Raw genomic sequence first — 12,842 nt, forward strand, 5'->3', positions numbered from 1 at the left:
TATTTAGAAAGACATGAGCTATGGGAACTGACTCAAGGAGAGAGGAGGGTCAGCGCCGTCGCACAGGGGTGAGGCCTCGCCTCGCCTGTGGCTGACTCAGGGTTGGTCCCGGGCCCGAGCTTGCCGGGGCGATCGCTGGCGCAGGGCCGGAGTGAGCCCAGCCAAGCGGGCCCCGAAACACGCAGAAGGAGCAGACAACTGAAGTGGCCGCGCAAGGAGGAACTACCACACGGGGCCCGAGCTGCCAGGAGGGGTCCATGCACACAGAACCAGGAGTGAGCCCTGAGCACTGCTAGGTGTGGCAACCCCTCCTGCCAAAAGGAAAAAAACAGAAAGGGAAGGAAGGAGGGAGAAAGAGAGGGAGGGAGGGAGGGAGGGAGGGAGGGAGGGAGGGAGGGGAAAAGGGAGGGAAGGAGGGAGGAAAGGAGGAAGGAAGGGAGGAAAGGAGAAAGGGAAGAAGGGAGGGAGGGAAGGAGGGAGGAAGGATGGGAGGGAGGGAGGAAGGGAGGAAGGGAGAAAGGGAAGGAGGGAGGAAGGAAGGAAGGAAGGAAGGAATTAAGGAAGGAAGGAAAGAAGGAAGGAAGAGAGGAAGGAAGAAAGGGAGGGAAGAAGGGAGGGAGGAAGGGAGGGAGGAAGGGAAGAAGGGAGGAAGGGAGGAAGGGAGGGAGGAAGGGAAGAAGGGAGAAAGGGAGGAAGGGAGGGAGGAACGGAAAGAGGGAGGAAGGGAGGAAGGGAGGGAGGAAGGGAAGGAGGGAGGAAGGGAGGGAGGGAAGAAGGGAGGGAAGGAAGAAGGGAAGAAAGGAGGAAGGGAGGGAGGGAGGAAGGGAAGAAGGGAGGGAGGGAGGAAGGGAGGAAGGAAAGAAGGGAGGGAGGGAGGAAGGGAGGGAGAAAAGAAGAAAGGGAAGGATGGAGAAAGGGAGGAAGAGAGGGATGGAGGGAGAAAAACAGAAATTGGAAAGTCTTTATTCACATGATCTTTTACAACTGGCAGTTACCAAACAGACGGTAACAGGACCAGGCGAGAGGCCACAGCGGGGACGCGGGGGGTGTTGGCAGGCATGCGAACTAGCTCAGCACTACGGAAAACAGAACGGAACTTGGTCCAGGGATTTTAAACAGGGGCCAGAGAGACAGCACAGCAGGACGGGCGCTTGCCTCACAGGCGGTGAGCAGGATTCAATCCCCAGCCCCCCCTGCGCCCCCCAAGCGCCACCAGGAGTGAGCCCTGAGCACTGCCGGATATGACCCCAAAACAATCCCCTCAAAAATCTTTTCTGAAAATGGAACTATTGGGGCCGGAGTGGTAGCACAGCGGGTAGGGCATTTGCCTTGCACACGGACGACCCGGGTTCGATCCCCGGCATCCCATATGGTCCCCCAAACACCATCCATAGAAATTACTGACCCAGAAAGACCAAAAAAAAAAAAACAAAAAAAAACCCTACAAAAACCCAAAAAACCAAAAAACCCAAAAGAAACTACTAGCCAAAAAGACAGTGCAATAGGACGGAGCACGTGCTCTGCACGTGACTGGCATTGGTTCCTGGCACCAAGTGGTCCCCTCGCACGGCTGGAGTAGGCCCTGAGCATCACCAGGCGTGCTGCCCCCGGAGAGGAATTAGTGTGGGCCAGAGTGATAGGACAGCGGGTAGAGCACTTGCCTGGCACTGAACCGGGTTCAATCCTCAGTACCCCATCGGGTCACCAAAGCCCGTCAGGAGTGAGTCCTGAGCTCCACGGAGTGTGCCCCCCGCCCCCAACAAAAATAAGCAAGCCAAAAAATAAGGAATTATCATCTGATCCAACAACTCTGCTTCTGGGTATTCAGACAACAAAAGCACTGGAGGGAAAGGACATGGGGGGAACAGAGCCCTGCCAGGGCTCATACCCCAGCACAGAGCCGGGAGTGGCCTCTGAGCACTGCTGCGGGAGTCACACCTGGAGTGGCCTCTGAGCACTGCTGGGTTGGCCCCCCAACACCCCCAAACCCCACAAGAAGCAACCGGACCTGGAGCTTTAAAGGCCATGTGGGGGCTGGAGCGATAGCACAGCGGGGAGGGCGTCTGCCTTGCATGCGGCCAACCCGGGTTCGATTCCCAGCATCCCATAGGGTCCCCTGAGCACCGCCAGGAGTAATTCCTGAGTGCAGAGCCAGGAGTAACCCCTGTGCATCGCCGGGTGTGACCCAAAAAAAAGCAAAAAAAGAAAAAGGAACGCCATGTGTCCACTGCAGCCTGGGCCCCAGTGTGACGACAGGGACCCACTCCCAGGCCTCTATAGAGACCAGGGGGGAGGCAGGTGTGGATGCACACTCCCAGTGAAATGTTATTCAGTCATGAATATGAAGTCTTGCCTACTGGACAATACAGGTGGACCTTGAAGTTATTATGATAAATGAAGTAAGTCCGAGAAAGACAAATATTATTGTTTTATCCTGACATGTGGAATCTATCAGAAAAAAATTAAACCATAACTACTAACCAGGATCATAGATAGAGTGGTCTCCGGAGGACTAGGGACTGGATTAGAAAAATAGATAAAGGACCAGAGCGATAGTACAGCGGGGAGGGCGTTTGCCTTGCAATGGCTGACCCGGGTTCAATCCCTGGCATCCCATAGGGTCCCCTGAGCACCGCCAGGAGTGATTCCTGGGAGCAGAGCCAGCAGTAACCCCTGAGCATCGCTGGGTGTGACCCAAAAGGCAAAAAAAAAAAAAAAAGAAGAAAAAAAAGAAAGAAAAGTAGATAAAGAAGGTCAAAAGGTATAAGCTTCCAGTTTGTTTTGTTTTTTGGGCCACACTCAGCAGTGCTCAGGGATTACTCCTGGCTCTGTGCTCAGGGCTCACTCCTGGTGGGACTTGGGGGACCCTCTGGGGTTCTGGGAACCAAACCCGGTCAGCCACTTGCAATGCAAGCACCCTACCTGCTGTACTATTGCTCCAGCCCCCCAATTTTCATTTATAGAATAATTCAGACCTGGAAACGTAATATAAGGTATAAGTGACTATAGCTAACTATTATATATTTGAAAGTTGATAAAGAAGTAGAAATTGGGGCTGGAGCGATAGCCCCAGGTTGCATGCGGCCGACCCAGGTTCGATTCCCAGCATCCCTGAGCACCGCCAGGAGTAATTCCTGAGTGCAGAGCCAGGAGTAGCCTCTGTGCATCGCCAGGTGTGACTAAAAAAGCAAAAAAAAAAAAGTAGAAATTAATTCCCATCCCATCCCATAAAAAAATCTGTGTAAGACGATGAATGTGAACTAAATTAATGTTGGCAATCATTTTGCAATATATGAATACCTAATCATATGCCATGCTCTTGAAACCAATATGTTAAATGTACATTTTACTTACACTTTATATAAACATTTTATAAAAAAGAAACAAAAAATTTTTTAAAATTAATTAATTAATTTTTGGCTTATACCCCGTGATGCTCAGGGATTACCCCTGGCTCTGTGCTCAGGAATAACTCCTGGTGGTGCTTGGGGGACCATATGGGATGCCGGGGATCAAACCCAGGTCAGCCGTGTGCAAGGCAAATACCTACCTGCTGTTATCGCTCCGCCCCCCCAAAAAAGGAAACAAAATTTTAAATCCCCAGAGAAATGATTTACAGACAATCAGTGAACTCAGCAAAGTGTCTGACTCACATCCACGTACAAGCATCAGCTGTATTTCTACATACTAGCTGTGGATGAGGAAATAAAATGAAGAAAATGATCACCTACCAAAAAGAAAAAAGCAAATCGAAGATCAACGATACAAGTGAAGTGATACCAAAAATGATACGTGATACATGTGAAGTGATACCAAAAAGAATAAACTGGGGGGAAAAAAAAAACAGAGAATACAAATTCATACGTACAAGACACTGTTAAAGAAATTAAAGGCCTCAATAAGTGTATCTGATTTTGTTTCTGGGTCATGCTCAGGGCTCACTCCCGGAGGTGCTCTGGGGACCATATGGGATGCCGGGGATCAGAGCAGGGCTGGCTGTGTGGAAGGCAGGCGCCCTCCCCGCTGCACGTCAGACACACGTCACTCCTCCTGGACCTGCCCGAGCCTGGGCGGCCCTCAGCGGCCTTCCCCTCCACTCCCCACCCCACACCCCTCCCACTCCACCGCCAGCTTCACTTCCTCTCCCCTCCCTGCCCTTCTCTCCTCTCCCCTCCTCTGCCCTCCCTACCCTTTCCCCGCCCTCCTCTCCCCTGCCCTCCCTTCGTCACCCCTTTCCTCTTCTCCCCTCCACTCACCTCCCTGCCCTCTCCTCCCCACCCCTCCCTTTCCCTGCCCTCCCCCACACACCCACCCCACTGGCTCTCTCCCAATGCCGGGGTGTCTCCGGTGGACACCCCGGGGCAGATAACCTGGTTCTCCCGCCAGCCCCCAATACAGCCATCCCCTCCTGGTGTCCCCGAGGCCAGGTGGCCTTGCCCCGGCGTCTCTGCGGTCAGCGACCAGGCCCCAGAGGGCATCTGCCTGCCCAGGACTGGTCCAGGGCCACTTGCTCACATGGGGCCTTGGCTGGGGGGCTGCTTCCTTCACTCCAGCAAGCGTGACAGGGGTCCACACTTCCGGGCCCTGGGAGGGGGTCTTGTCTCTAGGGACACCTAGGGACACCCGGTACCCCTGAGTGCTCAAGACGTGGGGGCAACCATTTTTCCCCCTTCTTCTTTCTCTTTTTTTTTTTGTTTTTGGGTCACACCTGGCGATGCACAGGGGTTATTCCTGGCTCTGCACTCAGGAGTTACCCCTGGCGGTGCTCAGGGGACCCTATGTGATGCTGGGAATTGAACCCCGGTCGGCCGCTTGCAAGGCAAATGCCCTCCCCGCTGTGCTATCGCTCCAGCGCCCCCCTTCTTCTTTCTCTCTCACAGAGCCCCCGGTCCCCGCCCCCAGTGGCCCTGGGCACAGGGGCTGCCCGCGGGAGCTTCTGGACCACCGACAGACGGCGGCAGCTCTGCCCCTCAACCCGCGGGGCACACGTCTCGCTCTGAGCCTCAGTTTCTCTGTCTGCCACCAGAACGCCGGCCACTGCCTTGGCCCATAACCCCCCGGGGGATTCTGGGACAGTGCCAGGCCCGTGCCCACTCACTCCGGTGGCCAGGAGCAACCCGACCCGCAATGATCCCGACTCCTCGTCCCCTTCCTGTCCACGAGCCCCCGTTTCTGAGCTGGCAGGGTGGGGAGGGGGCGCCCCGCCACCCCAGCTCACCTGGCCGGCCTCCGAGGGGCAGGGTCCATGGGGAGAGGGTGGCTCCGAGACCCCAGCCGTCCCCGCTCGCGCCTGCAGCTGGGCCAGCTCCGGCCTGTCCCTTGCTACTCCGTTGTCATGGGCTGAGGTGACCCCGGGAAGCCGGGCCCGGTGCGTGTGGCCTCCTCCTGCTGCTCCCGCGCCCCGCGCGTCTGTCTGCGGGGGCCAGAGCTGTCTCCGTTGCTCCCGAGCCTCAGGCGGCAGACCCCCGCCCCCCCGACCCCGTCCCCCCAAGCTCTCTTCTGCGTCTGCTCCTTGGTTTCTGCCCTGTTCCTTCTGTGACTGGCCCCGGGAGACGGGCGTGGGCTGGCCGCTGCCCTAGGCTGGAGGCAGCATCCAGGCCTGGCCGGGCCACCCCCGGGGCCCCGCCCACTGCCCCCAGCCACGCTGGGGTGCCCTTCTTTCTGCTGGGCCCGAGGCAGGCCCTCTGTGACCTGCTGTCGCCATGGGGACCCCGGAGGGTGAGGCCGGAGCATTCCGCCCCGGAACGCCAGTGCTCTCTGTGTGGGTCCACCCGGGGCTCAGGCACATCTGCTCTGCAGCCCTCGTCTCCTCTCGCACCCCCCTCAGCAGGGAAGACCCCAGGTAAGGCCCCAAACCCCGCCCCCCAGCAGGTAAGACCCCAGGTAAGGCCCCGGACCCCGCCCCCAGCAGGTAAGACCCCAGGTAAGGCCCCAAACCCCGCCCCCAGTAGGTAAGTCCCCAGGTAAGGCCCCAAACCCCGCCCCCAGTAGGTAAGACCCCAGACCCCGCCCCCCCAGCAGGTAAGGCCCCAGGTAAGGCCCCTGGACCCCGCCACCCAGCAGATAAGACCCCAGGTAAGGCCCTTGGACCCCACTCCCCCAGCAGGTAAGGCCCCGGACCCGCCCCCCAGCAGGTAAGATCCCAGGTAAGGTCCTCGGACCCTACTTCCCCAGCAGGTAAGACCCCAGGTAAGGCCCCAGGTAAGGCCCCTGGACCCCGCCGCCCAGCTGGTAAGACCCCAGGTAAGGCCCCGGACCCGCCCCCCCCAGCAGGTAAGACCTCAGGTAAGGCCCCAAACCCCGCCCCCAGCAGGTAAGACCCCAGGTAAGGCCCCAAACCCTGCCCCCCAGCAGGTAAGACCCCAGGTAAAGCCCTTGGACCCCACTCCCCCAGCAGGTAAGACCCCAGGTAAGGCCCCAGGCCCTGCCCCACCAGCAGGTAAGGCCCCAGGTAAGGCCCCGGACCCCGCCCCCAGCAGGTAAGACCCTAGGTAAGGCCCCCAGGCCTTGCCCCCACAGGTAAGACCCCAGGTAAGGCCCCCAGGCCTTGCCCCCACAGGTAAGACCCCAGGTAAGGCCCCAGGCCCTGCCCCACCAGCAGGTAAGATCCCAGGTAAGGCCCTGGACCCCACCCCCAGCAGGTAAGACCCCAGGTAAGGCCCCCAGGCCTTGCCCCCACAGTTAAGACCGCCTCCTCCGGAGAGGTAACGGTGGAAACTGAAGGGCACGGGGCTCAAAATCAGAAGGCCCAGCGCCAACCCAGCTCTTGGCGGAGGATCGCGGGTCACCAAACTGTGCCCCTGGGAGCCTCTTCGTGTGACTCTTCCTGTCCTCCCGACAGTGGCGGTCAGCTCAGACGAGCTTCCTGCTGTGCTCCGACACGACACGCAGCCCCAAGCGCCCCCCCATCCCCCGGCACTGCGCGCGCCCTGGCCGGCACAGACAGTGGGTCTCGCTGTTCTGTGTCGTCGGGGATGCTGGCGTTTTCCCCCCAGGGTTCGAGCCGGCTCCCGGTTCTCAGAGGCAGGAACCGGACTAGCCTGGGTTTGGGTGCTTGGAGATCGTTTGCTGAGTGACTATTTTGTGGCATGGCAAGTGGACGAGGTCGGCTCTGACTGAACTGGCCCCGGGTCCTTTGCCCCAGCTGGCCCGGACTGGGACTGCTGAGTGCCCTGTGGCCCTCCTGGGGTGCTGGCCACCCGGTGAGGACCAGGAACCGGAGTGGGAGCCGGTGGCCTGTGGCTGGTGGGGGTGTCTGTCTGAGGCTCGGGATGGAACCAGGGGCAGTTTTTCCTTGGGGTGTCTCTGGGACCCCCCGGGGAGGGAAGGCCGAGGAGGGGAGCATGCTCAGAGAGTCCTGCTGGGACTTTGGGGGTGACACCAAGGCACCAACGTTTGCAGGGAAAGCGGGGGAGGACTGCAGGGCCTCTGCTGTTCCCTCCGAGGGGTCAGGGTCAAGGAGAGGAAGGAGTGTCGGGTCCATGCAGACTGCCTAGGCCCACGGGCCTCTGAGCAGAACCAGCTAAGCAAGGGCGCCCTCTGGTGTCCGACAAGTGGCCAGACTGGAAACTGACCCCGGACAGGCCTTGGCTTCATTTTCCGTACCGAGGTTCCCCACAGTAGAGACACCAGCTTAACCCTCAATATATATATTTTTTGTTTGTTGTTTGTTTTTGGGTCACACCCGGCGATGCACAGGGGTTACTCCTGGCTCTTCACTCAGGAATTACTCCTGGCGGTGCTCAAGGGACCATATGGGATGCTGGGATCAGAACCCGGATCGGCCGCGTGCAAGGCAAACGCCCTACCCGCTGTGCTATCGCTCCAGCCCCTTAACCCTCAATATTTTAAAAAACACGCTTTCTAATTATCTGGTAAGTAACTGGAGTATTCAAGGTGAGTAAATAACTCGAACGCTCTTGAGCACTAGACGTTGGAGGTGGCAGAGGGGATACCAAGTAGAGATACCATCCCCGAGGGCTGGAGACTGGCAGGGCCCCGTCTCGTAAGTTCCCAAACTTACTTGCTGCCCTTCCCCTTCTTTACAGGAGAGTCACACCTGGTGATGGTCCGAGGTTGCTCCTGGCTCTGCACGCAGGAATCACTCCTGGTGAGCACATGGGATGCTGGGGATTGAGCCCTGGTGGGCAAACCCCCTCGCCGCTATACCATCACTTCAGTCCTGATATGGTTCCCTTTTTTGTTGTTGTTGTTGACTTTGCCAAAGTAATCATAATTTTTTTTTTATTTTTTATTTTTGGGTTACACTCAGCACTGCACAGGGGTTACTCCTGGCTCTGCACTCAGGAATTACCCCGGCGGTGCTCAGGGGACCATATGGGATGCTGGGAATCGAACCCTGGTCGGCCGGGTGCAAGGCAAATGCCCTACCTGCTGTGCTATTGCTCCAGCTCCCATAATTTTTTTTTTTTTTTGCTTTTTTTTTGGGGGTCACACCCGGCGATGTACAGGGGTCACTCCTGACTTTGCACTCAGGAATTACTCCTGGCGGTGCTTCGGGGACCATGTGGGATGCTGGGAATCGAACCCAGGTCGGCCGTGTGCAAGGCAAATGCCCTATCCGCTGTGCTATCGCTCCAGCACCGGTTCCCGTTTAAGGTCATGAAAAGTATCCATAAAAAGTACCCAGCGTTTCCCTGGAAATCTACCACAAAGTGCCCCCTACTTGCACCCAGGTTAGTACTGCTCCCACATGTAGTGCCCCAGAGCAGGAGACGCTGGCCCTTCTGGGGGGGAGGGGTGCAGGGTTTCCCCAGGAAAAGTTAATGGGCTGGCACTGGCTTCTGGTTGACTGAAATGTTTCCATCCATTGAGTCCTCCTGCTTCAGAGGTCCGAACTACTGCCCCATTTTCCAGACGAGGAGACTGAGGCACAAAGGAACCCTGTCCCTTTCCCTATACTGATGTCTCCCACAGCACCTGTGACAGGGAGGTGGAAACACTCCTTGATCTCGGGAAGACGCAAAATTGCAAGAGCTGTTGTTTGCTGAGAACAGAGGCCAAGATCTTTGTGAAATCACCGTTAAGAATCACCCCGTTGGGGCTGGAGTGATAGCACAGCGGGTAGGGTGTTTGCCTTGCACACGGCCAACCCGGGTTCGATCACCAGCATCCCATAGGGTCCCCTGAGCACTTCCAGGAGTAATTCCTGAGTGCAGAGCCAAGAGTAACCCCTGAGCATCGCCAGGTGTGACCCAAAAAGAAAAAAAAATCACCCCGTCTTGGGGCTAGAGCGATAGCACAGCGGGGAGGGCGTTTGCCTTGCATGTGGCCAACCCGGGTTCGATTCCCAGCATCCCATATGGTCCCCTGAGCACCGCCAGGAGTAATTCCTGAGTATATGAACCAGAAGTGACCCCTGTGCATTGCTGGGTGTGATCCAAAAAGCAAAAATAAATAAATAAATAAATAAATAAATAAAAGAATCACCCTGTCTTGGGGCTGGAGCGATAGTACAGCAGGCAGGGCATTTGCCTTGCATGCAGCCGACCCGGGTTCAATCACCGGCATCCCATATGGTTTCTGAGCACCACCAGGAGTAATTCCTGAGTGCAGAGCCAGGAGTAACCCTTGAGCATAGCTGGGTGTGACCCAAAAGTCAAAACCAAAAAGAATCACCCCATCTCCACACTGTTAACACTTTAAGAGGGAGCACTTACCCTGTTAACCTCCCAAGGTTCATCAGAAATTCAGTTAACAGGTGAGAGAGAGGGAGTTTGCCTCGCTCCAGCCGACCCAGATTCCATACCCGCATCTGAGATGGTCCCCCAAGCACCGCTAGGAGTAATTCCTGAGTGCAGGAGTAACCCCTGATCAGTATCTATTGTGGCCCCAAAACCAACATAACAAAAACAGAAATGCAGTTAACAGGTGGGAGAGTAGAGACCAGGACGATTGCCCAGTCCCACCAACCCAGCACCACCAAGAGTGCTCTGGGGCACAGAGCCAGGAGTCGGTCCTGAGCACGGATGGGTTTAGCCCAAACCTACTCCCCACCCCGTCTACAGCCCCCAAGGAAAAGAAAGAAATGCAGCTGCCCCCCAAAATACAAAGGAAAAAGAAATGCAGTTATCCCCTGGGAATCCCGGCAGAGACTAAGGAACTGCATGTTTTACTACCCTCCCGGCAGACAAAAGCCACTGCAGCGGACGTCATGCCAGCGAGCGTGACCCTTCCAGCCCCCAAAGAACCCGCGGGCCCCGCAGATCGGATGACACGCTCCCATTTCACCCTGCAGCCAGCCCCAGGACTGCTGAGTCATCCTCCCAGGCCCCGCCCCCACGCCGCAGCCCCGCCCCTCGCCGTGAGGCCTAGGCTCCGCCCCCACGCCTCAGCGCACCCCAGGACTGCTGAGTCATTCCTCCCAAGCTCCGCCCCACGCCTCAGCGCGCCCCAGGACTGCTGAGTCATGCCTCACAAATCCTGCCCCCGCCCCCCGCGCCGCAGCCCCGCCCCTCCTGTGAGTCATCCCATCCAGGCTCCACCCCCACGCCGAAGCCCCGCCCCGCACTCAGACCCAGCCAATCACAGCCCGAATGAGCTATGATATCACCAGAAGCCAATCAAAGCTCCTAGCCACCGGCAGGGACGAAATTCTGTCCCTGTCCCTGCGGGAGCAGTGTGCTAAAACATCCCGGTTCCTTCAGACAGGGTCACTGAGGTCTAGCGAGGAGCAGAGACTCATCACGAGACACACGTGCGGAGCTAGGGCTAGAAGCCAGGCCCTGTGCCAGGGCTCAGAAGTCTGCTGGGGCCGGAGCGATAGTACGGCCGGGAAGGCGTCTGCCCTGTTTTGCTCCCTGGCACCCCACAGAGGACCTGTAGGCCGGCAAGGAGGGATCCCTGAGCACAGAGCCAGGAGTTAGCCCTGAACACCGCCGGATGTGGTCTCTTCCCCCAAATAATGGACTGTGCACAGTGTTGCTGAAGGGTGGGGGGCCAGAGACCCCTATCTGGAGGGCTTCCATCACTGGTAAGGAGCCCAGGTCCCAGCTGCTTCTCTCCAAGGCTCTTCCTGCAAAGACCCCAGGATTCAGAATGCCCGGACATCCAGGCCCAGAGAAGGGGTGTGTGTGTGGGTGTGGGTGTGCAGTGGGGGATGGTGGAGTTGCCCCAAATTGCAGTCCTGGTCTTAGGCCTAAACCCACCCCAGCCACCCCTGTTGAAGGAGTCGGAGGGGCCCAGGCTAGGCTGCTCTTTATGTCAGCTTAGGAGGTGGGGTCCTTGGCCTCGGGATCAAGTGGTCCCTGAGTTCATACCCGGCACTTGGGCCCAGAACCCCGAGAGTAGTCCCAGTCTCAGTGGCCAGTCTTTTTTTATTATTAAAAAATTATTTTTTAAATTTTTACATGAATCACCCTGAGGTACAGTTACAGACTTACAAACTTTCGTACTTAGGTTTCAGTCATACACTGAGTACCCATCCCTCCACCAGTGCCCACTCTTAACCACCAGTGATCCCAGCATCCCTCCCCCCACCCCCACCTGGCCTCTGGCAGGGCATTCCCTTTTGCTCTCTCTCCTTTTGGGTGTTTGGTTTGCAATAGAGGTATTGAGTAGTGGCCAGTCTTGTGGGAGCCCAGCTGTGAGTAGGCGTGGCCACACTGGACTGGGCTGGGCTGCCCCTGCTTACCAGTGTGTGCTCTGTGTGTGTGTGTGTGTGTGTGTGTGTGTGTGGCGGGGTGGGGGGGGCACCTGCGTATCTGTGCAAAGGCCTTGAGGTGGGAGTTCCAAGGGTGCCCTGGGCAGAGACAGACAGAACAGGGATGGGCGGGCTCCGTGCTGAGGGTCAGACCCAGATCCAAGGCTGCTTAGATCGGGACTGGGCCTCTTCCACCCAGATCCCCCATTTTCCAGTAGCTAGGTGGTCACACCCAGAAACTGCCCCCCACCCCTCGTGCCGTGTAATCCCATCAACGGCCAACATCCAGAGACTATAAAACCAAACTTCCGGAAGAGAGAGACGCAGAGTCTCTTGACCCCTTGCCTGGCTGTCTTCACTGGGGCCCTCAGAGGGGACAGGTTGCGTTTCCCTCCCCGCCCTGAGCAGAGCTCTGGCATCCCCCACCGTGTCGGGAGCACCGCCAGGAGTAATTCCTGAGTGCCGAGCCAGGAGTCACCCTTTAGTATTGCAGTATGACCCCAAGACAGAAGCGAAACATCCCGAGTATCTAAAGGCCTGAAAGCACACACAAAGAAATGAGTGTTTGATCATGCGGCACCCCAGGGAAGTGACTCAGTTGAGTGACACCCTTGGGGACAGCTCTGGATAGGAAGGAGGGCCCGAGGGGCTCCGGCTGGGCTTTGGGGTGGGGCCTGTGTGGGGGTGCCTGGAGTCCTCGAGCAGTGGCTTGAAGGTGAGTTGAGAGAGTCCTGGAGCATTTCCAAGGCGTCCCCTGTCCCGCGGTGGCAGAGTGGCCCACTCGCCCATTGGGAGGGGTGACGACGATGCTGCATGGTGACAGGAGCCTGCAAGTACGGGGTCGGGGAAGGAGACGTCCCAAGGCGGCACCAGGGAGGGGTTCCCGCAGAACTGGGGAGACAGCAGAGGGAATTGCTCCCCCCATGCCAGCTGATTATTTCCTAGGATTTTCCCCAACCCTTGAGGCCCTAAGCAGACATCGATCTCTCTATACTGTTAATATTATTATTTTTGCTTTTTGGGTCACACCTGGTGATGCACAGGGGTTACTCCTGGCTTTGCACTCAGGAATTACTCCTGGCGGTGCTCAGGGGATCATGATGCTGAGATTCGAACCTGGGTTGGCCGCATGCAAGGCAAACGCCTGTGTTATCGCTCCAGCCCCTGTCAATATTATTTT

This window comes from Sorex araneus, chromosome 6 (assembly GCF_027595985.1).
Source record: "Sorex araneus isolate mSorAra2 chromosome 6, mSorAra2.pri, whole genome shotgun sequence".
NCBI classification, from domain to species: domain Eukaryota; kingdom Metazoa; phylum Chordata; class Mammalia; order Eulipotyphla; family Soricidae; genus Sorex; species Sorex araneus.